Source organism: Meles meles, chromosome 7 (assembly GCF_922984935.1).
Source record: "Meles meles chromosome 7, mMelMel3.1 paternal haplotype, whole genome shotgun sequence".
NCBI classification, from domain to species: Eukaryota; Metazoa; Chordata; class Mammalia; order Carnivora; family Mustelidae; genus Meles; species Meles meles.
Window position 1 is genome coordinate 93,123,372 of NC_060072.1, and position 13,303 is coordinate 93,136,674.

Consider the following 13,303-nt stretch of genomic DNA (forward strand, 5'->3'; position numbering starts at 1 on the left):
TTTAAATGTTTGTTTACCTAAACTAGCCAACTTGAGGTAAACTTCAGAGAAATTGCACAATAGCTTGTTTAGATGATCTTGCCTTTGCCAATCAGTCAGCCCCAGATAAAAGGAGGGAACTTCAGAAAATTGAAGGATTTGAAAGGAAGAATCTGACTGAGTTAATGGGAATAATGGAAATAGCCACTGAGGACTATGAGTCATGCTTGCAGGGGATGAGAGCTCTCTTACAGACTTTGTAGGAAAAAGGGTATTGGGTGTCAGCAATGAAAGCACAGCTGTCAGAGCCATGCCACTTATTTAAGCTTTGATCTCCACGAGGGAATGCGTTCACTGTCCGAGTCCAGAAAACAGGTGATCACCCGATACCCCAGCTCTACCACACCCTGACAAGTGAGAGAGTTTCTTGGGACAGGGGGCTCTTGTATGCTGTGGATACTGCGGTTTGTGGAGAATGCCTGACCTCTCTACAAACTGACTAAGGGAGGACTCACTATAGTAGAATGGACAGCTGAGGCAGAAGGAGCATTTCAGGAATTACAAACAGCCTTACTGAGTGCCCCAGCATTGGCCATCCCACATGTTACCAAGCCATTGCACTTGTAGGTGGATGAAAAGGCAGGGATGGCCAAAGGAGTTTTAACTCAGACTCTGGTGCCTTGGCAAAGGCCAGGAGCCTATCTTAGCAAAAAACTAGATCCAGCAGCGGCTGGGTTCCCCCTTTGCCTCTGCATAATTGCTGCCATGGCCCTCCTGGTCAAGGATGCAAGTATATTACAGAAATGGACTAAATTAGACTATGAAGGGGATTGGGCTAAGACTAGACAAGAAAGTTAATTCTTCCTCGAAGACAAGGAAAAATATTAGTAAGCCAAATACATCAGGGCACTCATTTGGGGACACGCAATCAAGGAGCTTATGAGCAAGCAGTTTCAGGTTTCTAAATTAGGGCGTATGGCTCAGGATGTGGTTGGTAGATGTGCTTAATGCCAGGTGGTCAATACGGGAGGAACTAGAATGGGAAGAGGGAAAAGAGAAAGAGGTAAAGAACCAGGAATTTATTGGAAAATGGATTTTACAGAGATGAAACCAGGAAAATACGGACATAAGCATATGTTAGTTTTCGTGGATACCTTTACAGGCTGGGTAGAGGCTTTTTCTGCCAAACATGAGATGGTGGGAATAGTAGCCAAAAAGCTACTAGAAAAAAAAAATTCCTAAGCTTGGGTTGCCTCTCTTAATTGGGTCAAACAACAGCCCTGCATTTGTCAGTTCAGTCTCACAGACATTGGCCAAGGCCATGGGCACTAATTGAAAACTACACTGTGCCTACCGGCCACAGAACTCTGGACAAGTAAAAAAATGAACCGGACTCTTAATGAGACCTTGACAAAGTTAATTCTGGAGACTTGCAATGGATGGGCGGACCTTCTTCCCTTCGCCCTCCTTAGGGTGTGATATACACCCTACTTAAACTAGGTTACCCCATTTAAAATAATGTTCGAGAGACCCCCTCCACTCTGTCCATGGTTACAAGAGGTTGCCCTAATGGAAATGACTGAACAGTCTGTACTCCAGTCACTGCAGGCACTACAGTCTGTCTTAAAAAGAGCTCACGCAGGGATCTGAGCTGCCTACACTGAGACAGAGATGGAAATAAAACTGCATCCTTACCAACCCAGAGACTTGGTTTGGATACGTCACCACTGAATGGAAAACTTGGAGACTCGCTGAAAGGGATCATTCACTGTCATCCTGACCACCCCCACGGCAGTAAAAATAGAAGGCATCAGGGCCTGGATTCATGTGTGTCATGTCAAATGAGCCAAAAACAAGGACACCCCCCAGAAATGGGAGCCACTGCCGGTGGACTCCACTAACTGTGGACTAAAACTAAGACACAAAAGGGTTTCAAAACTTGGTCACTTTTAATCCTGTTCTTACTCAGCAGCAGCCAGCTCATTGGCCTAAAACAGCCCAATAGAAAATCAGAAAGACAGCAGATGGAACAACACTCAAGGTTAATGACACCTCATGTCAGCCTGTTTCCACCCTCAAGAACTGGCTGAAGAGTCAAAGAATTGACTAATCTCCAAAGAAAAGCGGGGGATGTTAGGGCCAATTTAATGTTAAAACCTGTTTAACTATTAGGGCCTGCTTAGCCAGAGCAACTCCATATTGCCTAGGTAGCCATATTGTTGTTTACATGCACGGACTTCATTCCGGGAATAAATGCCCCAGTAGTTCCTGGTATGGTTCTGGGTATAGATTCCAGGAGTAAATGCCTTAATAATAGAAGCCACGTACATTGGGTCTGTGGTTATGTCCTATAAAACCAGTCTGTGAGATCAGGAGGGGGTCGCTCTTTTCAGAGGCAGCCCTGGCCAGTCAGTCTGACTTCTAATGCTTGGCATAGAATAAAGGTTCACATAACTTTCACCTTGTCTCAGTCTCATTCCCCTGGCCAGTCAGTCTAACTTCTAATGCCTGGCATAGAATAAGGCTTTGTATAACTTTCACTTTGTCTCGGTCTCCTTCCTTTGATAATGGACCCCAACAAGGCCCACAAATGAAGTCCATTCAGGAATAAGACATGGAAAAAAAGCTGCCATTTGGTGTGACCACAGCTCTGGCAAATGCCTGATTAGACCCAACTGAAGTCCAAGGCAGCCACAGACTGGCACATTAACAAAACAGGAACTAAACTTCCTCAAACTGACAAAGTGAGCCACTGAAGATGACTAAACTGAAGGCAAACATGGCTCAGCCAGAACAAGAGGGTGCACAAAATAAACATAGGAAACACCCCTAAAGCACCAGGTTCTGGTGAAGAGGGGACACTGCATTGCAGCATATTACAGGGCCTTTTCTTCATACAGCCACTACTTCCAAGAGCAGGAGATGCACCTAAATTTCCTAACACAGAGAAACAGACAGAGAGTTAGACACAATGAGGAAAGAGAGGAATACGTCCCAAAGGAAAGAATAGGACAAAATCATAGCAAGAGAGTTAAATGAAATGGAGATAAGTAATATATTGAAAAAGAATTTAAGGTAATGGTCATAAAGATACTCACTGGACTTGAGAAAACAGTGAAGGACCTCAGTGAGACCCTCAACAAAGAGATAGAAAATATTAAAAAGAACCAAGTAGTGAGGAAGAACTCAATAACTGAAATAAAAAATACACTAGAAGGAATAAATAGTAAACAAGAGGAAGCTGAAGGATGAATCAGCAATCTAGAAGACAGAGTAATAGAAAATGATCAAGTTGAATAGGAGAAAGAAATAAGAATAATTTAAAAAATGAGAATAGAATTAGAGAACTCAGTAACACCATGAAGCATAATAACATTCTCATTATAGGGATCCCAGAAGGAAAGGGGAGATAAAAGGGGGAAAAATATTATTTGAAGAAAAAAATAGTTTAAAACTTTCCATATCTGGGAAAAGAAACAGAAATCCAGATCCAGAAGGCATAGAAAGCACCCAATAAAATCAACAAAAAGTTCACACAAAGACACATACTAAGTAAAATTATGGCAAAAAGTAGCAATAAATAAAGAATTCTAAAACCAACAAGAGAAAAGAAAACAGTTACATATAAAGGAAATCCCATAAGGCCATCCCCTGAAACCTGGCAGATTAGAAGGCAATGACATGATGCATTCAAAGTACTAAAAGGAAAAATACCTCCAACCAAGAATACTCTATCCAGCAAAGCTATTTTTCAGAACATAAGAAGAGAATAGAGTTTCCCACTAAACTTCAAGGAATTCATCACCATGAAACCAGCCTTACAAGAAATGTGAAAGGGGATTCTTTCAATGAAAATGAAAGATAATAACCAGGAATTTTTAAAAAGTAAGAAGAGGGGTGCCTGGGAGACCCAGTCCATTAAGTATCTGACTCTTGATTTTGGCTCAGGTCATGATCTCAGCATTCTGGGATCGAGCCCCATGTGGGGCTCCACACTCAGCATGGAGTCTGCTTGTCCCTCTTCCACTGTTTCTCCCTCACTCCTCCTCATTTTTTCTTTCTCTTTCTCTCAAATAAATAAATAAATGAAATTGTTTTAATTTTTTTTAATTTAAAAAGTAGGAGGTACAAAACCAATAATTTTAAGTATACCTATAAAAATCAGTCAAGGGATTCACCAAAAAAGGATTTAAAGTATAACACCATGTATGTAAAATAGAGGAGCACAGGAGGAGTAAACATTTAGTATTTTTAGAATGGGTTCAAACTTAAAGTGACCATCAACTTAATATTAGACTGTTATGTACATAAAATGTTGCATATAAATCTAACAGCAACTTCAAATCAAAAAAACAGTAATAGGTAAAAAATTAAGAGAAAGTAATTCAAATATTTGACTAAAAAAAAAAAGCCATCAAACCCCAAAAGAAGAGATCAAGAGAATAAAGGAACAAAGAACTACAAAAATAACCATAAAACAAGTAACAAAATGGTGACACATACATGCCTATCAATAATTACTTTGACTGTAAACAGATTGAACACTCCAATCAAAAGATACAGAATGATGAAATAGATAAAAAAGTAAGACCCATCTACATGCTGCCCACAAGGGACTTTTTTCAGACCTCGAATTGAAAATCAGGGGATGGAAAAAGTATTTATCATGCCAGTGGAAGTGAAAAGAAACCTGGGGTAGCAATACTTATTTCGGAAAAAATAAATTTTAAAACAAAGACTATAACAAAAGACAAAGAAGGAAAGTATATAACCATAAATAGGACAATCCAACAGAAAAATATAACAATTGCAAATATTTATGCATCTAACAGGGGAGCACCCAAATACATAAAATATTAATAACAAACATAAAGTAAATAAATAATAGAAAATAAAATAATAGTAGGAGACTTTAACATCCTACTTACATCAATGGACAGATCATCTAAACAGGTAATTTATAAGGCAACAATGACTTTATTTTTTTAAATTTTTTAAAAGATTTTATTTATTTATTTGACAGAGAGAGAGATCACAAGTAGGCAGAGAGGCAGGCAGAGAGAGTGAAAGGGAAGCAGGCTCCCTGCCGAGCAGAGAACCCCATGCGGGACTCGATTCCAGGACCCTGAGATCATGACCTGAGCCGAAAGCAGCGGCCTAAACCACTGAGCCACCCAGGTGCCCAGGCAACAATGACTTTAAATGACATATTGGTCCAGATGGATTTAATGGATATATTCAAAATATTCGAGCCTAAATCTGGAAAGCCACAAATTTACCCACATAGAGGTTAAATAACATGCTATTAAGCAATGAATAGACCAACAGAGAAATCAAAGAGAAAATTAAAAAAAAAAATGCAGACAAATGAAAATGAAAACACAATGTTCCAAAATCATTGATATGCAGCAAAAGCTGTCCTAAGAGGGAAGTTTACAGCAATGCAGACTACCCCAAGAAGCAAGAAAAATCTAGAATAAACAACCTAACCTTACACCTAAGGGAGCTAGGAAAAAGAACAAATAAAATCTAGAATCAGTAGAAGAAAAGAAACAGTAAAAATTAGAAGAGAAATAAATGAAAAAAAAATTAGGAAAAGAATAAATCAGGTCAATGAAATCAGAAGCTGGTTCTTTTCAAAGATGAGCAAATTGGTAAACCTAATTTAACCAGACCCATCCAAAAAAGACAGAGAGAACTCAAACAAAAAAAAAAATTAGAAGTGAAAGAGGAGTGGCACCTGGGTGGCTCAGTCAGTTAGGTATCCAGCTCTTGGTTTCAGCTCAGTTCATGATTTTAGGGTCATGGGATCAAGCCCTGTGTCAGTCTCCATGCTCAGCTCAAAGTCTGCTTGAGACTTCTCCCTCTGCCCCTCACTCCACTCATGCATGCTCTCTCTCTTTTTCTCTTTCTTTCAAATAAGTAAGTAAAAATCTTAAAAAAAATAAATGAAAGAGTAGAAATAACAACCAACACCACAGAAATACAATTATAAGAGAATAGTAGGAAAAATTATATGCCAACAAATTGTACAACCTAGAAGAAATGGATAAATTCCTAGAAACATATAACCTCCCAAAACTGTATCAAGAAGAAATAGAAAATTTGAACAGACCAATTATCAGCAATGAAATAGAATCAGTAATCAGAAAACTCCTAACAAACAGAAGTCCAGAGTCAGATGGCTTCACAGGTGAATTTTACCAAATATTTAAAGAACAGTATATACCTATTTTTCTCAAACCACTCCAAAAAAAAAAAAAAAAAAAGGTGAAGGAAAGCTTCCAAATTCATTCTACGAGGCCAGAATTACTCTGACTCCAAAACCAGATAAAAATGCCCCAGAAAAAGAGAACTACAAACCAATATATCTGATACACATAGATGCAAAAATGCAAAAATCCTCAACAATGATGATTCACAGACCTGTACCCCTGAAGCAAATAATACATTACATATTAATTAAAAATTAATAAACAAAAATTAAAAAAAAATAAATCCTCAACAAAATATTAGCACACTGAATCAAACAATACATTTAAAAATCATTCACCATGATCAACTAGGATTTATTCTCAGAATGTAAGTGTCGTTCAGTATTGAAAATCAATCGATGTGATACATCACATCAATTAGAGCAAGGACAGAAACCATATGACCATTTCAATAGATGCAGAAAAAGCATTTGACAAAGTACAACATCCTTTCATGATAAAAACCCTCCACAAAGTAGGTTTAGAAGGAACATACCTCAACCTAATAAAGGCTGTATATGAAAAAATCCACAGCTAACATCATACTCAGTGGCGAAAAACTGAGAACTTTCCCCATAATATCAGGAAGACAAAGATGTCCACTCTCACCCCTTTTTCAACATAGTACTAGAAGTTCTAGCCACAACAATTAGACAAGAAAAAAATAAAAGGCACCCAAATTGGTAAGAAATAAGTAAAACTTTAACTGTTTGCAAATGACATAATACTCTACATACATAAAAAACCCTAAGGAGTCCACCAAAAAACTACTAGAACTGATAAATGAATTCGATAAAGTCACAGGATACAAAATCAATGTACATAAATCCATTGTATTTCTATACACTAATAATAAAGTAGGAAAAAGAGAATTTAAGACAATCCTAAGGATTGGCACATTCTCTTTGCTTCTTCTTGGGGTTTTGTCCTTGCTCCTTCCCTGCAAAGAGTCTGGACATGTCCATGTGAATCTTTCCTGGTGGGGTCCGTAGTGCTTTTGGGTCCATACTAAGTCTCTGCAGGGACAGAAGCAAGAGCCATGAGATCACCAGCACCCACAAGGTCACTTCCAGGTGGAAGAGAATGAGAACATCACCATGGTAAAAGACATCTGGCTTTTGGAAAATGTGATTGAGTGTATGAAGGAAATCTTCCCATCTGGTCCAAAGTCTCAACAGTATTCTGGTGCTTATGGTTCCTCACTTTCTGATGAAGAATTGAAAGAAGAGTGGCTGAGGAGCAGGCATTGGAGCAAACCAAGAAAGAGTTGGAAAATCAGAAACAACTAAAGCAAGGCAAAGAACTGAACTGAGAGGGCTTTTGCCAATGAGCAATTAACCAGAGCAATTCTTCACAGAAGGATATCAAGTGAAGAAGAACAAACCAAGGAAGCACCTGGCTAAACAACTGGAAGAGAAAGATCAAGTGATAAAGAGGCAGGATGTATTCTATAAAGAGCAACTGGCTAAAGGAGAGGAGCTCAGAATTCTACAAAGTTACCATTGAAAAAATATCAGAAAGTTGCTGAAGACAGGGAAGCAAAGTTCAAGCAATATGAGTTTCATCCTGGCTGGGCTGATATGCAGACCAAAATTCTCCAGCTGTAGTAACATGTCTGACTTGGGAATCAGGGTAACACTGACCTGATATAAATGAATTTGAAAGTGTCCCTGTCTTCAAATTTTTAGCACTCTTTGAAAAGGACTGGCATTTATTCTTTGAATGTTTAGTAAAATTCACCAGTGAAACCATGTTTATAAATTTCCCTTAGGTTTATTTTTTGGAACATGAGTAATTTTTAAGTTTGCTATTCAGTTTCTAAATACTTATGGGTTTCCTGGAGATCCCTCTTTTAATACACAATTTTAAGAACATATTTTGTGAAAGTTGAATGTTCTTGCACAATGATTTGTTTTATGGTTCAGAGTATAGTTTATCTTGACAAATGTTCAGTGTACATTTAAAATGAATATATTCTTCTCTTATTGGGTGGATTATTCTGTAGATGTCAGTTAACACTGGTTCATAAGTTTTCAAGTCCTCATTTTCCTTGTTAATCTTCTGCCTAGTTTTTTTATCCATTAGTCATTAGTCCATAACATTGTTCAAATCCTCCATATCCTTACTGATTTTCTGCTTATTTGTTCTGCCAGTTATTGAGAAAGGAGTATTGGAATATCCTATTATGTATTTGTCCATTTTTGCTTACGTTCTATCAGTTTTTGATTCAGATAATTTGAAACTCTGTTATTAAGAGCATAAAATCAGAGAATTTCTATGCCATTTTAATAAATTGATCTCCATCATTTTGAAATGACCTTTCCTACTTCTGATATTAAACTTTGTTCTAAAACATAGTTGTCTACGGGCACCTGGATGACTATTCAGTAAAGTGCCCAACTCTTATTTTTGGCCCTAGTCATGGTCTCAGGGTCATGAGATCAAACCCCATGTTGGGTTCCCCACAGTCTGCTTGAGAGTCATTCCCACTCCTCCCTCTGCCACTCCTTTCACTCTCTCCCTCCATCCGATAAATAAATCTTTAGAAATAAATAAGTAAATAACAAAACATTGAATATTATGACTAGAAATATATTATAGAAATGTATATAACCCATTAAAAAAAGATATACTCTAACACGGAGTACATGAGGAGATGGAGAGGAGAAGGGAGTTGACAGAAAATGGAGGGGGAGATGAACCATGAGAAACTATGGACTCTGAAAAACAATCTGAGGTTTTGAAGGGGTGGGGGTGGGAGGTTGGGGGACCCTGGTGGTGGGTATTATGGAGGTCACGTATTGCATGGAGCACTGGTTGTGGTGCATTTACAATGAATGCTGGAACACTGAAAAGAAATAAAATAAAAAATTAAATAAAATAAAATGAAAAAAAGATACATTTTTTCTTAATTTTATCTTATTTTAAACATTCTGCTTCAGAGAAATAGAATGGTGAGATATGTGAGCACAGAGATGCAGTTATGGCTTTTATGGATATTTTTAAAGTCATATCTATATCTAAACACCATCCTTTGATATATATTTTTTGATTATTACAGAGAAAATACTCTAAGATAGGATTTGTGAAAATCACACCAAAGTCACTGAATTGATTCTTCTCCATTTTACAAATAACGCTGAGATGCAATTTTCCCTCTTTATTTTGTTCCTCATCATCTATACAGTCACTTTGTTGGGCAACTTCCTTATCATCACAGTCATCAGTATGGATCCTGCTCTTCAAACACCCATGTACTTCTTTCTCCAAAACCTATCACTTCTTGAAGTCTGTTTCACCTTAGTCATGGTGCTGGAGATGCTGGTGGATCTAGTGTCTCCAGGGAAAATCATTGCTTTTGTAGGCTGTGGGATCTAGATGTACTTTTTCTTCTTCTTTGGCAGCTCTGAATGTTTTCTCCTGTCTATGATGGCATATGATCACTTTGTGGCTATTGGTAACCCTCTCCGGTATTCAGTCATAATGAGTAGGTCCCTATGCTTATGGATGGCTGTCGGCTCTTGGATGTCTCGTGTTCCTGTCTCTATGCTATAGAGAGCTTGGTTGATGACCCTTCCTTTCTGTGGACCAAATACTATAGACCACTTTTTTTGTGATGGTCCTCCAGTGCTGAAACTAGTCACTCAGGATACAACCATGTATGAAATGCAAGCACTTGCTTCCACGCTACTATTTATCATGTTTCCCTTCTCCCTCATTTTGGTCTCCTATACCTGCATTATCATCACTATCCTGAGGGTGTCCTCTACTACTGGTTGCCAGAAGGCATTCTCTATTTGTTCATCACACCTCATTGTGGTATCCCTTTTCTATGGAACAGCCAGCTTGACCTACCTAAGGCCCAAATCCAACCAGTCCCCTGAGAGCAAGAAGCTAGTGTCATTGTCCTACACTGTCATCACTCCTACGTTAAACCCCATCATCTACAGCCTCAGGAACAATGAAGTGAAGGGCACAGTCAAGAGGACATTTACTCGAAAAGTCTTGCAGAAGTTAGAAGTGTTTTGAGTTCCATTGCGTAGCGTTTCTAAACAAAGAAGAGACAGGAGAACCCACAGACCAAAGCTTAAAAGGAGTGCAAGATTAGCTCTGATTTTTTCAGTGTCACTTGCTGTGATAGATGGGTCTCCGTGTATCAGTCAGACTCCCAGCAATAGACAGATGGTACTCTTGGGATAATTGAGTGAATATTTATGAGGGCTCTGTTTGTGAATTGGGGGGCAAGACTAGATAATTGTCACACAACTCAAATGATGGAAAATACACAAGTCCTGATCTGAAGGGGTAAGGAGAAGATGTATTACCTGGAACCTGGTGGATGCTACAACTATATGTAAAGCCACACAACTGGAGCCCTGTTCTTTAAAGGAAAAAGGCAGCCATCCTGGTCTTATGCTATTCTTTTTTTTCTAAGTTTTTTTTTTTTGATTTGTTTTGTTTTTAATATTTTATTTATTTGACAGAGAGAAATCACAACTAGGCAGAGAGGCAGGCAGAGAGAGAGGAGGAAGCAGGCTCCCCGTGGAGCAGAGAGCCCGATGTGGGGCTCGATCCCAGGACCCTGGGATCATAACCTGAGCCAAAGGCAGAGGCTTTAACCCACTGAGCCACCCAGGTGCCTCGGTCTTATGCTATTCTAACTCTCAAATCTGCTGATGCCTGTTCTTCATCAAACTAAATCTGAAACACAGGACAAGAATTTCTGCCAATGCAGTACATAAAGGCCTGCCTTGTGGGGCACAGATCAGAATAGAAAAGTTATGAAGCATAAATGAAAATATTCACCAGAGACCCCTATATATTCTGCATATAATATGATGCAAATATAATCTTGTAATGTGCTTTAAGTAAGTTTTAGAAAGATGTATTGAAAAGTGGAGACTTGTAGTTGCCAAGGATTCACAGTGCAAATTCTTTATATAGGTTGCTGCTTTAAATGAGGTTATATAATAAGATTACCTTCATATGAATATTTCATAATATGATTCTGGACCTCTTTGATCATTGGCCTAATCATCTATTATTTTTTATTTTATTGTTTAAAGATTATTTATTTGAGAGGGAGAAAGAAGGGAAGGAGGAGGGAAAGAGAATCTCAAGCAGATTCCATGCTGAGTGCAAAGCCTGACAGGGGGCTCAATCTCATGATCCTGAAATCATGACTTGAACCAAAAACCAGGACTCTCACAATCAACTGACTGAGCCATCCAGGCTTGCTTATTAATTTTTATTCATTAGTTGTTGCTTAGAATTTAAACAAGAAATACTTCTTTCCACTATAGTAAAAGCAAGAATAGTGATAATAATAGCCAACATGATTTATCAAAGCATTAATAAATGCTCTCCTGGGGTGTCCAGGTGGCTCAGTCAGTTGAACGTCTGCCTTCAGTTCAGTTCATGATCCCAGAGTCTTTGGATCAAGTCCTGCATTGGGCTCCCTGCTCAGTGGGGAGACTGCTTTTCACTATCCTTCTGTCCTCCCCATGATCATGCTCTTTCTCTCTCTCTCAAATAATTAAATAAATCCTAAAAATCCTTAAATAAAATCCTAAAAAAATGTCCTTGCAACAACCCAACAGGTAGATCCTATTATACATTTATTTTTCATAAAAGATGAATTAGGATCAGAAAATTTAAGAATCTTAACAAGGTAGGGTTATTGAGAGGTAGTCACAGGAATTCAAATTCAGACCCTTCTACATTTGAAATTCAATATGTTAATTTCTTAAAAAATCTCTAGGACATTTTCATCCTGATAAAGTACCACTTATACATGGAAATTTTGTCTGTAAGGCCATAAGTGCCTTAAATCAACTAAGAAGACAAAATGAAATTGTGTCAAACGTAATTGTGGAAAATTTCACATTCCCACTCTCATAAAGATATATATTGAATATGCAAATTATACCAATAATATCTGTTGTTCTCAGTCTTCATTAGCCAACATTTTTCTCAATTGTATAGATTTTTCTTTAAGCAGCAACTAGCCTCTATCATTCTTGGTCAATATGTCAGAGAAATCTAAAATCACCACAAATTGCAATTTGTCATATTTATTTTAATTTAATTGTGATTTCCAGAAGTTTATATCCATTGAGCATAATGGGAATTTGGGATATTTGGAAATATCAGTACCTTTAAATCTTTCTCCTTCAATGGCCTTTTAATTGTTTAAGCTTAACTCACATATTCCAAATTAACATTGCTAAATTCAGTGACCATCTGGTAAGACTACTGCAATGGTTTTCTTTTCTTTTCCTTTTTCTTTTTAAAATAGATCTCTTTATTTATTTGAAAGATACAGAAAGCACAGCAGGAGGGGTAGAGGGAGAGTGAGAAAAATCTCAAGCAAGTTTCCCACTGAGGATGGAGCCTGACATGGGGCTCATTCCTATGACCCTAAAATCATGACCTGAGCAGAAATCAAGAGTCAGATGCTTGACTGACTGAGTCACTCAGGTGTCCCTGGTTTTCTACTATTTGAATGTGACTCATGAGTAGATTGTGAGGTTGTAAAATCAGTTTAGTAGTGAATGTGTATGTGTTTAATAAGCTAGCATAATAAAATCAAGAATAGAATAATAGTAATTTATGAAAAGAGTTTATGGAAACACCTGACACATAATAAACTCTGTCTGAGTGTTTGATAGTACTATTGTTAGAATAACAGAATATATAGATTAGATCCCATATATGAAACGGTATGCTTTAGTTATACATTTTTATGTTTTGAGTGAAATGTAAAATTAATTTCCTCCTGTAAGTTGCAAGAAAAATTTTCAAAAGGTATTCACTTATTTCACATCTTGTCTGATTTAAAGTCCACGGCTTCTTTGGGCATTTATAATATAATCATTATGTTTCATATAGTTTTTTAATACAGTTATACCTATATACTTCATATAGTTTTATGAATTTAATGTAAGGATGAATAAATTTATAAATTTATAAATAAAGGTATAAATTTAGTGTAAGTATAAATCAATTCATAAATTTAATGTAAGTCAGAGTACCACTTGAAGAGACTTTTTATCAAGCTTGTCATCCTC

General features: G+C 37.5%; 2 pseudogenes; both read left to right on the plus strand.

The window, feature by feature from the left end:
• The first annotated feature begins 4,911 nt into the window (after positions 1 to 4,911).
• On the plus strand, positions 4,912 to 7,840 carry LOC123946417 (annotated as a pseudogene).
• A 180-nt stretch (positions 7,841 to 8,020) lies between these two features.
• On the plus strand, positions 8,021 to 10,262 carry LOC123946418 (annotated as a pseudogene).
• The last annotated feature ends 3,041 nt before the right edge of the window (positions 10,263 to 13,303 follow it).